Source organism: Callionymus lyra, chromosome 9 (genome assembly GCF_982586985.1).
Source record: "Callionymus lyra chromosome 9, fCalLyr1.hap1.1, whole genome shotgun sequence".
Taxonomy (NCBI): Eukaryota; Metazoa; Chordata; class Actinopteri; order Syngnathiformes; family Callionymidae; genus Callionymus; species Callionymus lyra.
The window spans coordinates 12,379,778-12,402,511 of NC_141826.1; the positions used below are offsets into that span (position 1 = coordinate 12,379,778).

At 37.3% G+C, this 22,734-nt stretch overlaps 1 protein-coding gene and 1 pseudogene across 2 annotated transcripts in view; one reads left to right on the plus strand and one right to left on the minus strand.

The window, feature by feature from the left end:
• Positions 1 to 18,125, minus strand: part of LOC148071846 (uncharacterized) — a 57,994-nt pseudogene extending 39,869 nt beyond the window's left edge.
• nlgn3a (neuroligin 3a) overlaps positions 1 to 22,734 on the plus strand; it is a 207,340-nt gene that overhangs the window by 14,514 nt on the left and 170,092 nt on the right. The gene's annotated exons all lie outside the window — the stretch shown is intronic.

Genomic DNA, 22,734 nt, shown 5'->3' on the forward strand with positions numbered 1-22,734 from the left:
GAAGCTTCCAGTCTTTCAGCTTTGCAGCTCCAAGTGTCAGTTACCATGCCCAAGATTTACACCGATAGCTTGGGATCTTCCGCTAAATCCAGCTAAAAATCCAGATTTATTTAATTTGTTTCAAGGAATTACAGTCCAGCAGTATGAAGGTATTTGGATGTTTTTAAGTGGGTTATTTTGGACAAGATTTTTCCCTAAAACTCTAAAAAGCACACTTTAAATGCACATTAAAAAACAAGGTTAACAAGCAGATTAAGACCGAAATCTGGTTACATTCATATTCATCTTGCTAAATAATAAGAACCATGAATATTATTTATTTATTTAATTATCTTTTTTCTTGTGGGTACGTCACTTAGTAAAGTTGGAACTCTAAGGAAGCCTATTGTAATATAGTATTTCAAGGAAACATGCAGAGGTGTGTAGCGTCTTGACCTACATTCTCCTGGTTCAATTCCCGGTCAGTGAACAAAGGTTTTAGCGAATCATAACTCAAAGGCAGAGTGACTGTTACTGGGAGAACAATGCGTAGTGACTCACTGGGATCGCTCCCTCTCAAACTGCTCTATTTCATAACAAGAGAATACGGCGAACAATGATACTGATGATTCTAATTCTGTCATTCCGATGACGTTGTTACTGCTTTGCATGATTAAGATTTGTGACCTAAGTCCGATCACAGCTGCCAATAAAAGTTTTTATCATTTTTTTTGTGTTTTTCGCCAACTGATCATTCTTTTACATGACTTCTGCATGAACACGTTCATTTTATTATTAAAAAACTGCGACACCATTTCATCAATCATTTCTCTCTTACATTTTTCCAATATTCTCCGAGGCAGACGGAGAAAAGTGAGTCTCCGGGATAATGGTTTATTCGAACTCGTATACTCTCTGGCCGAGACCAATGATAACTATATAGCGTTGATATTTCATGAACCAATATGGTCACAGAGGAACTTGATGAACATATAAAATATTATGTGAACCATAAACTGAAGCTCAAGAGTGTGATTGCCCAGTTGTGGGCTTACATAAAAAAAGGTTACAGTTTACTCTTTGAATCGTAAGTTTTACTCTCATTCACGGGGATGTATAGTTAGAGGCCATGAGTTCAAATTGCCCTGCTGATTTTGATTTTCTCATAAATAATTCAACAGCTCTTTGAATATATTAGCATCACTGAATGTTTGTTTTTGTGTACATTTTGCACCTGTAATGGCAGTTTATAGCACATTAAAGCATTCATTTAGATTTTCTTTATCAGTATTTTAAGTAGATTTTCTTTCCAAATGCCAGATGCTTTTAGTTCACATATAATACTTGCATTTGCATTTGATTATATGTAAACTATTATCATCTGTGGTATTATGTTTGCAAACACACAGATATTAAATCTTTTTAATATCTATATTCATATCTATCTTAATATTGTTTATAAATATGTCCAGGGTAGAAGCAGAGGTTCTGGCATTAGAGAAGGAAATCTAGATTTCTGGACAATGTTTGCTAGTATTGGTGTTAAAATAAGGAGATATATCGCAATATTCTTTTTACAATAGTGCATCGATATTTGACAGCACTTTATTGATTTTCTTTTTTTTTTTTAAATGTTTTTTTTGGCTTTCAAATAATATTACATTTTTTACCATAGTTATTTTATGGTTTGCAGTTAAATAAAGCAATTTTAATGTACAATTGACATGCAAGTATAAACGGTGTTCATTTTTGTGTTGCAATTAAACTTCCGGCATCTAGATGGCGACAGTCATTACGTCCTCCGCCGAATAATAAAATCTTGCAAGATCCCGAAGAGAACCAGAGGATACAGTCGACTCCAGCAGCTGATCACATATTTTGGTTCAAAACCAATAAAAGCAGTTATGACTTTGTTAAAAGTCTGCAATGCTAGAGTCAAGTACTCGATCAAAAATACAAATATATCTTTGTTCCTACAGTATCGCAATATTTTGCAAACATTATACTGGTGTCCCTGTATCGTGATGTTTAGTGTTCTTGCCAATACACACCCCTACTTGCTAGTGATAAGCTTCCTAGTAGAGACTCGTGTTGTATAGCGATTATTGTTGTACTATACAGTGTATTTTTATAAATAAGACATTGTAGGATCAGAAACGACATTTGTACGACCCCAAGTGAACAAAAACTTGATGATATATGTGATTTATTCCTTTTACCTCGAAGTTCTTACCTTTCGTAAATGTGTTTGTCGGGTTAAAGATAAAAGGGGAAAAAAAAAAAGAAAAAGGTTTAGTCGGTCAAAAAAAATAAACTCCCCTTAAATTCAAGGTGATTCTAACAGCCAGTCTTGGTCGTCAATTCCCATCAATTTCCTCGCAAATGTTGTCGGACACGGTTAATCATTAGGTTGCTGAATACGTTTGGGCCTTAGGAACCGTAACTCGAGTGGAAGTCGTAAAAATAGAGGGAGAAAATAACATTATGCAATTATTTAAGAAACTATAGAAAGATATTTGATACTAGTTATTGAGTGTTTTACACACATTGTTGACTCTCAACATTTTTGGCAGCCAATTTTTAAAAGTATTCCCTTTGTGGGTTTGAGCTTCTGAACTTGTCGAGGTTGTTTTGTACACGTTATACTTTTGGCCAATGGATGAAACCCGATAATGAGAGCATGCTGTTGAGGATCCTGGGAGTCGCATCAATGGACCACCTGTCATTACCACCTTGCCTTTTTTCTTTAGTTCTTGCCCATATGTGCATGAGTCTTGTGGATTTGCTTCAAGCTCTATGATGAAGGCTAAATGTTCTGTGTCTTCTAAGGTACTAGAGGACGATGCTTTCTATTGTTGAGATGGTGAAACTCCTTGATGTGTTTAAGAAGTTAAGGCTTGAGTAATGGCATGAGGGTTCTGGAACAAGCATTGCTGAGGTAATTTTATTGTGTCTTTTTGGGCAAAGAAAATTGAATTTTATTGGCGACAGTAACATGGACTTAATGATGTCAATGGCTCGAAAAAAAGGAACAAATTACTCTCAAAATTCTCCCAACCCTTAGGCGACATGAGGGTGAGTAAAAAATGAGTCTAACTATCAACATCACATTTAAGTGTACTAGAGTTCTTCAAATAAAAAGGGGGACCTCAACTCCAAACTTTGTAGATAATGAGGGATTTTCTATGTCCCTATGTGGCCATGTAAACCACCTACCTGCTCTGGCTTTCTTTCATTCTGCGCTGCTCCTGACTGCAGTCTATTTTTATTTCTTGCCAGCTTGGCAAAGTTTCATGGTAGCATTTTTTGGACAAAGAAATTCCTGCATCCAGCTCCGAGCCCATCTGCGCCCTCACGTTCCTTCCAAGAGATGCCTTTCGAAATGACATCTTTCTCCAAACGATACCATCATCATGCCATCAGTCTGTGTGTGAAAAGACTCAAGGAAATGAATTGATATTAATCTGATAAAATTACCATGAAAGGAAATTAGATTTAGGGGTTATTAACGAGCGCCTGGTTTTAATTTTCAGATTCACATGTCAGATTTCCTCCTCTGTAATAATCCAACATTTTTAAGAAATTGATCCTTGAAATCAAGAAGTGAATCAACTCCCTTTAAATTCAAAGTCAGGAGAAAACACTCTTAATGTATGTGCTTTTTTTTTTTTTTTTGCTGCAGCTATTATTCTGGTACGGATCCAGATTCACCTGAAAATCTGGGTCATTACAGAAATAGCCTTGTGGCTCGCACTCCCGAGACGGTAACTCTGATGAATTGGTGGCTTCGGGTCAAAATGACATTGGTTAGAGCAAAAAAAAAGAAGGCGAAGACGAAAGGCAAAACATTCCGATGATCTCTTGTTTTTTATTTCCAGAGTTTGTTTACATCCTTGGCTATTTTTACCTAAATGACACTTTATTTTTGTTGATCCCTTAAGCAGACAAGATTTAGGGCTTTTGCATTTTCAACACCTTGATATAAAACACACTTCAAATATTCATGCAGTTGTGCAAGAAAGACATAAAAAGTGAGGTAAATATCGTATTTTCAATGCATCCTTGTTAACAGCCAACAATGAAATATCAAATAAAACTCGATGGCAATTAGTAATCCTGTGCTGTGAGATAAAATGTAAAAAATCAAATCTATATGTTTCTCTACGCTTTATATTCTAATGAAAAAGCATTTGTATGTGCTTCCACTCTTCTGTCTGTGTTTATTTGTTCGTCGGTTACTAAATAAGGTTATTAACCAATTTCGATGACATTTTCAGGAAATGCTGATAATGGGACGGAAAAGAGATGATTCATTTTCGGTGGTGTTTTGTGTTAGCGTATTATTGATTCAAAAAATGTTTTACCTGCAAGGTCTCTCCTCCATTTCTTTTTTTCATGCTGGGCTTTCAAGTCGCTAAGCAACGCCGAGATCAGAGTCTAACAAGAAACTAGGTATTCAGAGCATTTTCCTCGAGCTACAGAAACTTAAAGCATATGAGAATCGAAGCAACATTTTTCAAATGATATTTCTGTAGAAAAGCTGTTAACAAGACTGGAACAACTCCAACTACTGTATGTTCCAGCAATAAACACAAGGATGAGTGCCAATGTTTTTTGATAATTAATAAACACATCAACAAATGCATATTGACAGAAATTCAATAACAAATATCCAGTGGATTGTAATTGATCCAAAGATGGCAGGTAGATAATTGCAGCATTAATGTTTTCTTAGATCATTTATTAGAGATGTGAATCTATCCCTTAAACAGTATTCCAATACAAATCAAGATACATTGATTTCACTTACCATACATTTTAATACATCACAATCCAATTTAATGTGATTACATAGCAGTGCAGTCATTTTAATGATGAAAAATACTCATTTCCAAACAGATTGTTGCTTGATTTTCTTTAAACAATAATTTAAGACCAAACAATGTATTCATATCTTTAATGAATTTCCAATTTGTTTTGCTTCCTTTTTACACCCATGGTTAATTATAAACACGTTGTAAATGTGTTTCTTATTTTATGTGCGTGTTTAAACTAACCAGCGTTAATAGGCAATTACATTTCAGGAATTACCAGACATAATGTTAAAAGTCCACTACACAAAGGATTAAATATTTTTTTTATTGTCATTAGCAATAGGATAAAACAGTTCGGCGAAACAACATCAGAGCATAACCAACACTTAAAACAAAAGCAACAACAAAAACAATAATAACCGGAGTCACATTATTAATTGAAAGGTGTTGAAAAATACATGAACAATACTAGTAATAAATGATGAGTCTACAATGTAGGATCCCTGTTCGTGAGGTTGTTCTACTCTGTATGTTTCGGAGCCTCTTTCCAGAAGGAAGGTTGTTTGTTTGAATATCCAAGTTGAGGCAACCTTGATTAGAGCGAATCTTTGAACCGTTTCTGCAGGGTTTTTGAAAGATACAGTGTTTATCCGATATAAAGAGAACCAATGGAGGCTTCTGTTGCCTTGGTGCTGTGTTGCAAGGATAGTATTAATTTTCTAGTGTACCTTACTAAATTCTTAAAAACAACGAAAGTTCTCACTAGGGTTGTACGAAAAAAACGATACACCGCTGTATATTCATATTTCTTTCATGTTACTGTATATTATTTTACAATAAAAACAATTTTTCATAATCGTTTTATCGTTTAAAAAAAAAAAAAGTTTGGTATCAATTTTTAAAAAAGTGTTTGATTATTTTGGTGTTGATATTAAACTTCTGGCCGATAGATGGCGTTAGTCATTACTTCCTTGGCGGAAACTATCCAATTCCACAAGATTCTGGTGGTAATGACTGAGGATGAGAGGATACAGTTCCCTCCATCTGCTTTTAAAGTTGATCTTTTGACAAAATTTAAATTTCAGTTCTATTAATTTAACAAAAAGAAAGTGGAACAATAACTAAATCAGTGTCTACTAAAACTGTTCCAAAACAAAGTGAAATATATCCAATTCAGTGTTATGGAGATCTGAGTATAGGAAATTGTCTAGTTGTGACTGATACGTGGTACATTTTATGAGGTATTTCTTAACCGACCTGCTGATAAAATAAAATACATAGAGATGCATGAGGTGGAGATATAAAGACAACAAAAAAACCAACAACATTATGATTAAAACCATGCTATATAAGGTAATTCATTGCTACTTCTGACACATTTAATTTCATGTGTACATCATTGGTATATTTAACCCCACATTTATGTGCACTCATTTGTATTTGTGAAAACTGACATAGGTGCATCTGACTGTGAGGCACATGTGTTGTGTTTTATCACAGCGTTGAATGACACTCCAACTTATTTTGGCCAGTGGAAATTTCCACTTGATCTAAGTGTTGAATGATATAATGCTGCTGGATGGAAATGGTTATCTGAGAGTAGCAGGAATGAAGTGGGGATCAGAGAGGATAAGAGCGAGGGCTGAAGGAAGAGGTTAGATTGAAACAAAACAAGAGGAAAATGGTCGGGTTGGAGCAAGGTAAGCCTCGATAAGCCCTTTTGTCAAGCATGCTCTGGGCTGGAGGACGTCAGTCAAAAAGAATTGTGACTACTTTCTTCCATTCCTGCTGTGGATTTCCATTTCTACAGCATTACCAAAACCACAGACAGAAATCAAATATGACTGGATTCCATCCTGGAGTTTTTTGTACTGCTTCCTTTGTGTTAAGATTTTTCTCTTGAGCCAGAGCCCCCCTGCCTTGTTGAAAATTACTAAATGATTCAATGCTTTCTGACACACTTGAATTTAGAGGCATTCTCATCTCACATTCTCTTTAATCACACCCTCTTTTCAGTCCTAAACCTGCAGCATCCACATTTAAGATTCCACAGAGCCCTCATCTTCGCAGCAAACGGTAACAAAAGCCATTTATTGCCGAAGCCTCCCGCCCTCAATGCACAACACACGCTGTGCGTCGGGCCTTTCACGCTTTCGGGTCTCCCTGTTTGCTTTGCCATGGACAAATATTTGCTGGTGTATTTACCAATCTCATTTTCAGCCGTATTCTCCTGTCAAGTGTGACGTTACTCCGCTGTTGAGCTTCACAATGTCAGGTCTTGTTAATCTTTTCACCATCATTTCATTATTCAAAGGTAAACCACTGAGAAGGGGTCTCAATCCTGTGATGTTCCTGTTGTAATGATACGATTTAACATAATAATATCAAACACTAGAACTTACCTAAGAGTGCAGGCCTTCTGCCAAGCTGTACATTTACACACACAATGTGATTTATTTAACTTTAGGATTTGTAATATAACTGATTGCAATGAGCTCAACGTGACAGTGGATAGTTTTCTTTAATACTTATTTGCACAGCGTTCACAGTAGAAGAACCACATTATGAGCTAGCACTTAATCTTCACCACAGAGAGTGACGAATGGGAATTAAGGAAATTGTGGATTCCAGATTGTAAATCAGAATATCAGAAAATCCAAACATGCCTTTTTTTTTCCTGTTAACAACGGTTAAAAAAAAAATCAGTATCAGAATTCTTAGTTAATACCAATATTAGTGGAGTGGGTCCACTAATTCTGAATTTTTTATGGTACACTGTGCAACAATAAAAACTAATAACAGAATACAATTTACAATTCAGCTATTTACACAGTGCAATTACATTACTAATTATTTGGCTTGGACACCAACGGATAAAGGCAGACAATCCAAAAACATCCTTGTTTGAAGAAATATAATATTGTATATAAATTAAGCGATATAATATAGTATATTATATGTAATAGTATATGTCTACATGGTGTTAAGAAAAGGTCAAACTAATTCTATAATTACTCTAGTACTTAATTTAATTTAAAGGATAATATTCATTATATCCAATAACCAATATTTCTTTCCTTCTTAAGTAATGGTTTACTTAATCTTCAAACATTATTGCCAAAGTAAGCTCAAAAAAGATTGGTAGGGATCCTAAGAGATAATAAATAAAATAATTAATTCATTTTGCTAATACATACTTGAAATCTGTTAAGTTATTTGTGTTATTCTGTATTATTTTTCCCCTCTTTTCTTTGTCAACTAAAATCAGTTGGCTTTTTATTTTACATTGATAATGAAGGTTAATAATGTGTATTTCATGTAATTCCTCGTATTTGCTTTCCTCATAAACTATATAAATGAATATTCTATATCCGATAAATCAAAACATTTTCAGTAAAATACTCGATTATTGAAATAATCACTAGCTGCAGCCTTGGTCCTAAATTAACTTTGAGGCGGTTGTGTCTGGCATATGCTTTTATAAAGACTAATTGCTTAGTGATGTTGTTTTTTTTTCAATTATTTGCAACATTGCCCAAAGAAAAAACAAAACAAACAATGCCCCAAACAACGTATTCAATATATGTTCTTTGAAACTGAAAATGGCTTCAACTTGCTTCACTCTTTGTGAAATAATTCGCAGAGACAACAATTGTTTAATCTTGTCGACTGAAAAAACACAAATGGAAAAAGTAAACCAAACATCTGAGAGACTTTGTTTGCGCCATTCCTATTGATCGACCGAGAGTCTCAGTATCCTGAGCACACACACACGTTCTCGGAGCACCCATACACTCCTCAGGCTCTATTCTAATGATACCCATGTGATTTAGAGTGGATCCGTGATCAGTGTGTAAAATAAATCCCACGCTGACCTAATAAGCCTAACAATCCTCGCTTTTCTCATGTGGTTTTGAAGGGAGGCTTCGGGAAACCTTATGACATGAGATGGGAGATATGACATTTTTTCTTCAGGAAAGTGTGACGCATCTTGATGAACAAATCTTTTTTTGTGTGTCGCCTGTTTTAGCAAATGAACGACAAACACTCAGTAGTGGGTGTAACATGGATGATTAGGAGAGTAATCCCTGAGATTCAGTCAAGATCAGTCAGATTCTTACTTAAAGGGACAGTTCTCCGTAAATTAAAATTCATTTTCTACTCACCCTTATGCCGACTATGGCACGATGGTCGCAAATGACTTATTTTCTTTGTCTTCCTCGTCCAAAAAGACACTTAAAAATATACAAATACCTCCATTGACAAGATAAATTGTTGTTAAATTTTTATTAAATCTATATATTACATCACAGGGACGTTAAAAAGAGTAGTATGGTGGTAGATGGATGTTTTTAAGTGTCTTTTGGACGTAGAAATTTGGCTCAGTTCACGATCATCATATGGACATACATTTATGCCTCCAAAATGACATGTGTTACTCTGAAAATAATCCAGACCTTTAGTTCGGATTGTGTATCGAACTTCGGTTCCTTTTGTGGCACCGACCCAAATGCCTCGGCAGTACTGAGTATTTAAAACATGCTTTGTGTGTCCGTGCCAATTGTCGATTCCCCAGCATGACCAAAACTTGATCGTTTCTGGATTTGAAAATGAAAATAAGTAACCGCCAGATTGATTATTCACTTGTTAGCAACTATTCTTTTGCACTGGAGATCATTTCTTATGTTTCTTTTGGTAAGAAAACAGCTTGTAGTTGGAATTCAACAAAGATTTAAAAAAAAGAAGAAAATCCTAAGATTTGTACTATGTGTAATGTCTTCTTACGTAACAGTAACCCTAAGGTGGATTTTGGATGAATTATCCTTTTAAATAAATACCTGAACAGTTAATTTACCTGTTCATTTTTGAGCAAAACACAATTTTAAATAAATGTTTTTAACTAAAAAATAATGTTGATGGCTTCGGCTAGAATCTATCCATTCAAAGATAAAACACTGTTTTGGACAAACAAATTGTCAGATCCTCAGTTTACCCTTTAATCTGAATAGTAGTTACTCTTCATACTCGCAGTGAAACATAAACATTGTTTAGGATAGAACACAAACAAAGAGCTTGGATGTAGTTGTGAATGTCTCATGGAGGATATGTATGTAATCTTGGGGCAACAGGGCCGGAAAAAAACAAAAAAACAATTCAAAGCCGCATTTGCAGAGAGAGGCCCAAGGACAGTAGCAAATTTCCTAAATCCCTGGTAGACACAGAAAGTTAAGACAAGCAGTATTGCCGTAAAACAAAACGCAACCCATTTATCTGAGCATCCCACACAACCCCTGGCACGGATTTTCAGCCCCGAGCATCCACAGCTACCAAATCTTCTGGCAGCCTCTGACGCAGATATTGATTGGAACAGTAAAAATCCCACCAAGGAATTCTGAGCTGAGCTAACTTCCCAAAAGCTCTCGCTTAATAGCTCCGACACTCAACTGCATGTTTTCAAAAATATTGTGAATTAGGAGATATTGTTTTTCATTGATTTTTTTTTTCTCTGTTTTGTACTCCCTAGACAGGCAAGTTTTGAGGTGGTATATGACATTAGGTGTTTATGGATTGTTTGACAAAATCCGTCCTTTGATGAGGATTTGTACCCTCAGGAGATGGAGCAGAGACGTTGTTCTATCAAGAGTAAAATGCCTTTTTGAAAAAAACAAAAAAAACAAAAAAAGGGCCGTCTCTCATCATTAGATCTAAAGAACTTAATCCCGCACAGAGGCGGCTTTCCTTTTTCACTGAAAACCATGTCTTTGTATCTATCACATATGGATTTCCTTTGTTGTGTTCGTCTGCATACCAAGTTGCTGATGCTAACATCTTGAGGCAGAGAGCAATCTCAACCATCTCGACTGCACTTAAGATTATCCCAAGGGCACAGACGCCACTTCTTTTCTCGGATCTATTTAGAGGATAATATACAAGTGACAAAAAACAACTGTTTTACAAGAAGTAAAAAACAAATCAGTCATTCATTCATTTAGAATAGCTTATTCAGTATTGTGCAGACAGACCTTCACTTTGACTTTGAAGCTGCTAGAAAATATAAAAATAATTGTTAATAAAAATGCATTATATTAATTACTGAAGTCAAATATATAAATCCTGATAGATTGTGGTTTACCCTTCGTGTCCTTCAAATAGCGATTTCTTTACAAATTCATGCTATTTCATATTTAAACTACCTTGTTATAACTTGTTGTTTTAGAAAGTGATATCTAAATCCAGACTTTAAAATCCAGACTTTTAACTGCTAAAGATGGTCTGCGGTTTGTAATCCTAATTAAGTGTTGTTGTTTTTATCGTGTAACCTGTTTTATCAAGTGTATAATCTTTTATTTGGCACATTTAAAAACAAACTACTCAAGTGCTAAAAACATCATCTCTCCACAAGCTAGTGTTTGTGTTCTTCCTTTGTACCACAGGGACAAGTGCTCAAAAAAACAACTCCAAAGGCTATGTTTTAGTGACTGTAATGTAATGCGTTATTAGACCTTGTAGTCACATGAAATATACCAGCATTGATGGAGCTTGAGGGGTCCTTAAGGTAGAAAACAACCATGGCCTTGTTCTTGTTCTTTCATATTCCTGGCGAGAATTATCCACACAAAACCATGTTTTTTTTCTCCATGCGAGTACGGGCTTTAAACACAGAGGAATGGCTTTTAAAGTGGCACCGTTTAAGGCATAGTTTAGATGTCAGCAGCTATATGAATAAGTAATATGCCCTGAAGTTACGTTTGATGTATTGCAATCTGATATGGGTTGAACTCACGACAACACGAAGATATTAGAGGGAAAGCATTGGTTTGGCCCTCAGGTAGTTAATGAAACATGGGCCAGTGTGTGTGTTCTTCATTTTTTCGATAAATACAGGTATACTTGATGGCCACTTGGGTCCTCCTAAGGGGCCCCTAATAGCGGCACTTAGCTGGATTTCTCCCTAATAATAAAATGATCCTACTTTATATTATCCCTCCTATTCCCATCTTTACAGTATATAATCCTTGTTTTTTTTACGGTCATTTTACTTACATTATTATTTTTCAAAATGACCGCCTGTGTTCCTCAGAGATACTCACCTATTTATACTGTTATTTGTGGCTGATTTGCTTTTCAGATGGTGATAAACACATCTCTTTCCTCAGGCTTCTTGCTATGGAAATTGGAAATTGCACGAGAATATTTCAAGAATATATGCCTCTTTTAAGATCATACACACATAAAGCATACAGGATTCAACTTGTTTGTGTACATTTTTGGGCTTTTTAAGCCTTGTGTAATCTCAGGGTCAAAGTGAACAACCTCCCTGGCTTCCAGAAATACATATGCAGGGGTGGAGGTTGTTCACCTTGACCCGGATACAACACAAGGGATACCACAAACATATTTGTTTTGGGGCCTTCAGCACACCTTGACCCTAAAATAACACATGAGTTAAGTAATGTTTTTGTTGTTTAATGTACCTGACAGATATTTTCATTGTTTTATTTTGGGAAAATAGTTGCAAAGCTTGGGTTAAGATGACCTACTGTACTGTGTTATTATCTGTCTTGGGCATAGTGGACAGGTGGAAAAAAGCCCTCTTGGATTGATGGATTTAAAGGAACACTTTAGCTATTAGCTTTTTCTTCCGCTCACTGCTGCCGTTGGAATCAAACTGACTTGACAGCAATCTATCAAAAATGTAACCAGGAGAGGACGAGCAAAAAGGCCAAAATATTCTTCTAGTGTTTGGTATGACCTACTTCTTTGGTGAGAAATGTCATCATTTGATTAAATATCACTGATGTAAACAGTCTATTTACAACCAAGCGCCACACTGTTGGGTGTACTTAGCGTTGACTGAATTAAAAAGGCGTTCGTTCTGGGATATATAATAGCCTTTCCACCGCAGAAAACGACCTTGAGTAGCCTTACTACGCTTCACAGTCTGAGCATGTGTGTGTTTGGCACCGTAGTGGCTCACTCTTGTCTTGTAGGAAAAGTGTGGCGATGTGTCTTTGAATAATGTCCTGCAGGAGACACTCTAAGTGCAACGTCTAGGACTCAGGCGTCAGCAGTAATTTCGGGGCAATCTCTCCTCTGTGTGCAATGGCATGGGAGATATTACAGCATTAGAACGCATGAATTATAGCCTTGTTGTTAGCTCAATGTCAGAAGTCTGAGCGTCTTTCTAACACTAGCATGAAGGCATGGTCTAAAGCTTAAAAAAAACAACACATCCTCTGTTTTGACTATGCCTGGCTGTGCAAGCTCTTTAGGACCTGCAATAAATTTAAGCCAATTTCACTGAATGGTGGTAAAAGTGAATTAGGATGCCACATCTGTCAAACTGTTATAAGCTTAAGGCAGCTCCTCTGTTAGCTCTGAGAGCTGAGTAATGCACGACTACAAAGCCAGGTAGGAAGGAGGATTCTGTATCGTTGCAAGCGGATCTCTGCGTTTCCCAAAGAGAGGACGAAGAAAGAGAAAAGACTGACCGGTACAACAACAAAGGATGCATTACCTAATAGATTTGGCAGAAATACAAAGTTCAGGGTGGTCTGATAAAGCTGGGTTACAGTACTTTAATCAATCACAGGGAACACGAGCCAATTTAGGAAGAAGCCTGACATTCAAGATAGGCTTTCAGACAGGATTAGAAATAGTGAATGGTGAAAATATATATATGCCAGGGTTAGCGAAGAAGACTTGTCAGGGAGTAGTTTTCCATCTGAACATGGGAGCGCATGTGTGTTACCTGAAAATCTCTCTTGTTGCATTTGTTCAAAGAGCCTTCCTGTCTCTTTCCCGTTTACCTTCGCCAAGGACATTATGTTTTCATCTGTCTGTCCATCTGACTCTTACAAATTTAAAACCATTCAGAGATCCAAAAAGATCCAAAGGATAGAAATGTTCTGTTCTCAGCGGGTGTGTGTGAATCATCGGTTGAAGTAAAGAGACAAGAGGCATTCAGAATACTGTTTTTTTGTCAGTGAGGTGGAGTTCTCTGTTGTGTTAATACGTGGTATGAATGAAATACTAAATAAATAATAGCATCAGCGATCATCTGGATTCTGGAACGTCTTGAAGGACTTGAAGGATTTTACTGCTGCTGCTCACACATCCTACATCAGGTTGTTTTTTTTTATAACTCAGCGTGATTTTACACTTATGATAAAAAAAATATATCTAAATGTCCTTTTGTTATTGTTTTAGGGTTGCTAGAAAACATTGCTGGATTAAAAAATCCGAAATAACTAGAAGTGTCGCCATGGCCGTCTCTAAAGGATTCGATACAGTCAGGAAATGACCTTTTTTTCTCCGATGAGCCAATACAACTGAATCACATAAGTTGTTTTAGAGTTTTTTTTTACTGTCTTTATAAGGTCATGTAAAATGAGATAATTGGCGGAGATAGGGATTGTCTTTTCTAGTGTTGTAGATGGAAAGTAAGGATCTTGTATCAACAAAAAGCTCCTTATGGGTCATTTTTTATACAGGTTGGGACTTCAGAAAACAACATTTTACACATTTGGGAAACATTTGTTTGCATTTAGATGGTCTGTTAGATACTTTGTTTTTCCAACATTATTTTCCATTATCAGAGACGCTGATTTGCGGCCTTGTAACAACTTTTCGTAATAATAATAGGTTGAATTTTACAGTTTTTTTGAGACTTCAGGAAACATTTTACACATTTGAACAACATTTATGTGCGTCATCTGTATCCAGATTTTGTATAACCCCTTTGAATAGTGTCCAAAATTGGATATAAAATGGGCAGTATAAAGCATTGGGCTGTAGCCTTTTCATCACACCCTTATCACGTATATTTCTGGATCTCGTGCCACTCAACAAACAACAGTATTCCAAATAAAATTGCATCAAAAATCTATTTACTTCTCAGTTTGGCTTTTTCAGATGTTAGGCAAGGGTAAGCCTGGCCTTCAGCAACCGCTCCACAGCGTGATCAATACGAATAAGCTGCAAGGAAGTGTGATAGTGCTGGATGGTTCAACTGTGGTGACTGATATCACCTCTTTAATCCCTCAATCTCTTCTCCAAATCCAGTTGAAAGTTGCTCGGAATTAGCCGTAATGTGGTAATTAGGGATTTAATGTGGCATTCCATTAATACATATTCATGAGTATACTGAGTAGAACTTCCCCAATTATTTGTCAGGCTTTGAGGTTTTCTTCCTCATGGAATAATTTTAAGAACTCATTAGAATATTAAAATGAATCTTAATTTAATTAACAAATACGTAAGGGATTCCTAATGCAGCTGATTGGTATTAGCTGGAGATGAAAGGTTTGTCTCAGGAGCAAATCTGCAATCACTTTGGTGCCTTCAGTATATTAAACAGCGTTGAGCAACAGGGTTACCTTTCTAATAAAGGGTTGTGTGGACCAGGGGCGTTGAAACCTATCAACAAAGGGCCAACATTTAAAAACTCAAACAAAAGTCATGGTACAAACAATACTTATGTTTTACAATAAAAGTCCAAACAGAATTTCCTGTGTCACTGGATTTAACTGTTTTACATATAGCTGCACTTTACCTCTTTGCTCTTTTTATTTGTACTTAGTTCTTGCTTTTAGGAAAATTGCTGTACATTCTGTTGTCTGCTGTGTACACCAACCTTATTTCCCGAAGGGATCTCCAAAGAGATTAATCAAGTAAATCTACCTAATACTATATAACTAATAATTGGTGGAGTTTTGAGTTTTGACACCTATGGTTTAGACCATGGTTGCCAAACCTAACCATGCAATGACCCCTAAACACCATCATCCTTCATGGCCGGTAGCCCCTTTCAAAACACAACAAATCCTTCTAGTTATGTAAAGAAACATCACATTTCAGAGTGTATTTCTTTATTTTTATTCAGTCATGTAAAGCATAGGAATTTATTAACATGTGTGTTTTCAGTACTCCCTATTTCCATTAACACTTGTTTTATCTCTAGGGTCAAGATGACCCAAAGGAAATGTCGTCACCTTGATCCAGAGGCAACACAAGGGATACCTCCAGACATTTATTTTTGGGCCTAAATAGACCCTAAGATAACACAAGGGGTACATAACTATCAACGGATAAGCACTGTACAAAATAAAATAGTTGACACAGAATATGAAATTGTCACAATTGGAGTGCTTATTGGAAAACATTGAGAATCCATAGATTAAGGGTGTTTATGTGTCAGAGCAAGTTATTAAAAATCTACATTTTATGTTATATTATATTGCGTTCTACTCTTCCCTCGACCCTTCTGAGGCCCCTCCTAGGGCCCCCTACCATTAAAAACTACTGGTCTAGTCACATTTCTTAAACTTTATTCTAGCATTTATTCAGGTTAATTGGTTTCTTCTCCCGTAAGTGAACCTATAGTGACACAATTAACATTTATGTTGTATTACAAAACCCGCTCATTCCAGATTAAGGCGATTCTCCAAGAAAATATGTTTTTCAACGGCTAATCAAGCCTTGTGATTTCATGAATATTAAAACACTATTAATTTCCAAAGCACCTCTTACTCGTAGCTGTTAAAGGCGGTGTGGCGCGGCATGTGTCGGCCCGGTCTGGGTGTTTATTCTGAAGATGAAGGTCACACCCTCATTAGTGCCGCAGCATCTTTTTTGATGTTGTGATATACATAGTAATCGAGTGCCGCTCACAGGGTTGTTAATGTTGACCTTTAGTTAAAAGCATTTCACTGGGTCGTTTCAAGACTTAATTATACTCCCATAAAACTCACAGCGTGATCTACAGTGGACAGACCCCTCTTGATCTGTTGTCATTAGGATACTCCGACCCTGTAAATAGAGCTCATGATTTCTCATTGTAAATGAAACACTAGTTGCAGTTGAGTTAAGGTTAGACTTATAAACTACTGTATTGGTGATAAATATTGTGTAAACGTAGTCTCGGCAGAGTTGAGCAACACTTGGACATGTACATTTGCATTACAATGTTGTTTTTCCAGAATCAGAATCAGACTAATATTGACATTATTAGTGTAGACTCAGTCTAAACTAATAATGTCAATATTAGAGGGTCCGCTTATTAGAGATTTTCTTTGGTCAATTGTGCAAAATCAAACATTAAGCTATAAAGTTAATACAATAATGTTTACAATTTTGGCTATTTATAAAGTGCAGTTGTGGAAGTGGAGACAATTAAAACATGTTTGTATTCATGATTCTTATTGCAGAGGGGAAGAAGGAATTGTTGTGGTGGAAGGTTCTGGTCCTGATGGAACGAAGTCTCCTGCCTGATGGCAGAGGTGTGAAGAGTCTGTGGCCAGGGTGAGAAGGGTCGGCTGTGATCCGACCTGCACGTTTCTGGGTCCTGGAGAGATGGTAGTTTACAGCCGATCACCTTCTCAGCTGCGTGCACAATGCGCTGCAGTCTGGCTTTGTCCCTGGTGTTGGCGCTGTCATACCGCACGGAGATGGATAAGGTGTGGGTGGACTCGATGATGGCTGTGTAAAACTGCACCAGCATCTCTTCAGTGTTTCTTCAGCTGCCGCAGGAAGAAAATCCTTTGCCTGCTGGGCCTTCTTGGTGAGGGAGCTGGTGGTCTGCGCACCCACTTGAGGTCCTGCGAGATTGTGGTGCCAAGGAAGTGGAAGGAGTCCACGATGGAGAAGGGGGTGGAGTAGTCAGCAGGGGTGAGGGGCGATGGTGGGGATGTGACTTTCCTGAAGTCGACGATCATCTCCACTGTTTTCTTGGCCTTCAGCTCCAGGTTGTTGCTGCTACACCAGCCGATCCACCTCCCTTCTGTAGGCGGACTCATCCCCGTCTGAGATGAGTCCAATGAGTGTGGTGTTGTCTGCAAACTTGATTAGTTGAACAGACTGATTGGCTGTTGGTCTACAGGGAGAAGAGCCAGGGGGAAAGTACAAAGCCTTGAGGGGGATCCATTGTTGAGGGTCCGGTTGTCCAAGACAGTTGTACAGAGCCTCACATGCTGGCTGCGGTCTGACCAGGAAGTGTATGATCCACATGCAGAGGGAGTCCGGCACATTTAGCTGGTAGAGCTTGTCTTGGAGCAGAGACGGGAGGATGGTGTTGAATGCAGAGCTGTAGTCCACAAAAAGTATCCTGGCTTAGGTTTCTGGGGAGTCCAGATGCTGTAGAATGAAGTGGAGGGTTAACTGCGTCGTCTACAGACCTGTTGGCTCTGTAGACGACCTGCAGTGGATCCAGGAGGGGTTCAGTGAGGGTTTTGAGGTGCGGCAGTACCAGGCCCTCAAAGGATTTCATGACTACAGATGTCAGCGCCACCGGCCTGTAGTCAATCAGTCCAGTGATCCTTGGTTTCTCGGGAACAGGAATGATGGTGGAGGATTTGAAACAAGACGGGACGTGACAGGACTCCGAAGACGTGTTAAAGATGTCCTTTGGAGTCGGCCCACTGGCACATTGTTTCAGAGTGGACGGGGAAACATCATCTGGTCCCGGAGCTTTCTGGGGGTTGAGCTTCTTGAAATGTCTGTAGACGTCCCTCTCCAGGACTCTGGGGCAGTGGTCTCATCCATGCCTGTGCTGTCCTTTGATGGAGTGGCAACAGCGGTGTTGGAGGTGGTGGAGGGGATGATCAGAGAGGTGTCAGAGATCACAGAGGTGTCAGAGGTGTTGAGTGCAGACCGACGTTCAAACCGGCAGTATTGTGTATTCAAGCTCTCAGCAAGGAGATTGTTCAGGGCTCGGGGGGCTCGAGGCTTGTAGTTGGTAATGCTCTTCAGCCCTTCCCACACTGCTGCCAAGTCATTGGTCGGTAACTGCTGCTTGACTTTATTTGAACGTACCACTTTAGCTTCCTTCAACTCCTTCCTAAAGCGGTACTTCAGCTCCTTGCAGCGGTTCTTGTCTCCATTCCTGTGAGCGGCTTTCTTCTCGCGTCAAATCTGGTTGAGTTTAGGTGTGAACCAGGGTTTGTCGTTGTGATAACACACAGCTTTCCTCTTGCGTTTTCTCCCTCTTTTGGTCAAAAAGAGGACCAATTCTGATGCAGGCAATAAAAAAATTGATAATATTCCCATTGGAGCATTAGACCATATGTTGAGTAGTTCAAAACAAACAGCAGAATTGTAGACACAATTCTAATTGGTACTTAATTATCGCTAACAAACCGGGTTGTTCTCGTTATATAATTTACCGTATTTCAGTGCACCGTATAAGCCCTATGTATTCATTCAGGCCTTTTTTACTGACCTAAAATCGATTTTATATAGATAGATAGAAAGATAGATAGATAGATACTTTTATTTATCTCCGTAGAGAAATTCACAATTCCAGCAGCACCGGTTACAGATAAACATGTCTAAAAATAGAAAAATAAAAAAGCAGGAATACAAAGTTTTCCAAACTTTTGGGAATATTCAGAGAAAAAAACAATAACATAAAACGACAAACAGGCAGGATAATGACTTAAAAAATACCAATATTAAGATATATAAAAGAAACTATTTACAAAAAATGAAATTACAGAAGGCAAAATAAAAAAAAATCTGAGGAATACATTACTAAGATAAACAAGATAAGCTATAAACACAATGTAATAAGTAGAGAAGGCAAAAAAAACAAACAAACAACTGATATACAGTATATATCTCAGTTTCTATATTGTATTCTATATTCTATATCATAGATCAGTGGTCAATAGCAGGTGTGTGCACTCGCATGCATGTTTGTATATTGGTGAAAAATGAATGCATATGGTATCTTAATATGAAGAGAGAGTGGAGGAGAGAAAAATATTGGCCTCACAATTGTCGAATGGTGTTGAAATCATGGAAATAACTCTGATTTACCATGTATTTTATTGTTGGACCAATTTAAAGTTTTTTTTTTTGCAGCTCTCGTCCCCGTTTTCCTCTTGACCTGATCGAGTTGCCCTCACCCCTAAAGCATTGATTTACACATTGATACACAGCGGGTATCGCCTACGTGACCACGATACCACCGACTTAAATCAGTATAAAGGACAAGAAAAGCTATTTAGCACAGAGTCAATAAGAAGCATAGGAGCTGATCTATCGGAGACACACAGTAGTGATGAATGAACCCTGATCGTTAGAGGTTTACTCCTGAATGTAATTACTAGACAAGACTCCGCTCTTTGCAAACCCACCACTCCTCCCATTATATCAGTTAATCTGGAGTAGTTGCTTCATGAAAAAAAAAAAATGCTTCCCTCCTCCCCAGTCAGGCCTTTGATACCGCCCATCAACTCGGATCAATATTCAGAGCACCGCATTCAATTGCAGACATTACTTATATACTTAAAGTGTTCAATAAAGACTTTACGTGGGAAAATACAGATTCATCTTAAAGTGTATCATCCCTTATCAAATGCGGTCTCTTTTTTAGGTGGTAAAATAAGATCTCTGATTGGCCGCTGGTTGACAAGAGGCAGTTTAACCGAACAATCATTCACCGCCATGTTTAGTGTTTATCATAAACTTTATACACGTCTTCATAGCAGAGCTGCTCAGGCAGCCGTGCACTTCGCCGGATTTTTATTAGTGATGTATCCCAGAAGGCTAAAAATCCATCCTCCTTTGGACTGTAAGCCAGAAATTGATGTTAGCGCTGCCATGTTATACGTGCCGTCCTCACAGTGATGGAAATGAGAGGAGCTGCAGGAAATATCTGCCAGATTCTCCGTGGTATGTTCAAGTATCCACTTCTTGAATTCAATCATTCAGCCGTGCTCTGAAATCTTCTGCCACTTCTCGGGTGCCGGCTGATTTGCCACAGGGCCTTGTAACTACTTAAACAATCCCTCAGTCATTGTCCGGGCTGAAAGATTGATAATAAAATTTACTGTGCACACTCACTTTGTCCATCACACTGCTATGCTAACATTAGCTAATTAACACCACCTCCTGTTATTAGTCTTGTGGATATACAATCATTACAAAATGGCCTGTTAAAAGTGTTACATCAAACAAACGGGATTTGCCCAGAACTGTTAGTCATCCACATTTGCCGGAACACATATTTTAAACAAAGCAACGTTAGACAGTTGTTTTCGGTTTGTAGATGATATTGTAATTTGTTATTGTGCGTCTCCTTAATTTGCAATTCACTGCACAGTTCAGATCGTGTGGTTTTCTATCATGTGTTTCTCTTTATTAAAAGTCAAACTACATCTTCCAGAACTCCAAAACTGAGCAAAAGGTTATTGCATTACTCTCAAAAATAAATGTTATGTTTCTTGATCCTGTTTAGCCTGAATTTATTTAAACAATGACACTAGCAGGTATTTTTAATTATTCAGTTTGTTGCCCCATGATAATCATAACACATAATAAGTTTATATGATTTTATTTGTGTATTATAATTTCTGTAGTATACATTAATTTAACATATTATATTTATTTTAAAGGGCAACTAATGTGAAAATCCAACTCTTCCTCTCCAAGATGCAGTAAGTCCCTCATCATGACTAAGTTAGTACTTCATAAAGTTCTCCCCCATCCGAAATGTCAGCGAACAAGAGGTTAAGAAAGCAGATTCCATTATAATGTCATAATGGCTTCACTCCTCCTCCAGCCAGCTGTAGTCATGCCCTGCTTTGTTTATACAACGAGTCCCTTGGAGGTGGAGACTTCATGTCAGCCTCTTTAACTTTCTTCCCCTTGTTTTGTTTCATTTGTTGTCTTTCTCTGCTCAACCTTTGATTATTCTTTCCTATGCTTTTACATAATTTTTCTCTCCCTTCTGATTGTATCATTCTCTACATCCTATTCTAAGATTCTACACTAAAACAGAAAGTGCTACAACACCGCCTAACTGACTGTGACAGTACAGTTTCGAATGATTATATAGAGCGAGAAATGCTATTCAGTGTAGAGTCAATACCAAGAGAGAAATACAATACTGATGATTTAACTTGAATAAATTAACTGAGGTTTATTCCTAATTGTAATTACTAGACTGGAAATCTCACATCTGCTCTTTTGTGGTTCTCTTGCAAAAGTGTTTAACAGAAATAACAAGAAACGGAAACTGAATGAAAGTCCAATATGTCCACTTATTCTGGCAGATGCACCAAACTTATTTCAAACACACATGTGTTAGGTAATCAGGATTGTACCATAATTAGGAAAATAAACATTCTGGCACCCGTTGGAAGTCCAAGAAGCCAATATCACTCAGGATATGTTCATGTAGAATGCATGAATATGAAGACAAATTATGTATATGTCCTGTCAATAGTCCAGCCCTTAATAAAAATTGATGGAGTTCAGTAGTCAACAGTGTTTTTTCATTGTTTTCACAATTCTTGCTTAAAAAGATTAATTGTTTAATATCCAATATTCTTTAATATTGTTGCAAAATAATAAGATATTTTCATTGATTTGAGTTTTGATTTTGCGTAAAATTGTATTTCAAGCAGGTCGAGTTAAACCTTTAGTCTTGTTGTTCGTTTGATCCTCCTGAAAGTCTTTCTAGTAACAATGTTAAATGTAATATTGTGGATTGTTTTTCTCCCAAAGGTATTAACCTAAATCACAAGAAAAATAAATTAGTATATAAATCTTTATACTCTTTTTGGACAAGGCGCCATATTGAGGACAAAAGTATTTATGGCAAGGGTCTCAAATGACTAGTATTTCTTGTAGTCGAGGTTGAGGGCCAGTCAAAGTGTATATTTGCTAAACTGTCGATGAGAGGAAGTGTGAGTTTAATTGCTATATTACACATTTGTGTATAATTATCTTTGTGTTTGTCCATCTTTACCAAACATTGTCAACAAATTTCTGACTGTTATATTCTTATTGGAAATCTCTGTATTATTGTTGAAGCTGCTAATCTTCCTCATCTTATCTTAGCTACTGATCTTTATAGGTCCTGATATCAACATTATCATTAATCTACTGAGCCAAACATCGTGCGGGCCTCATCAAATGACTTTGCGGGCCAGAT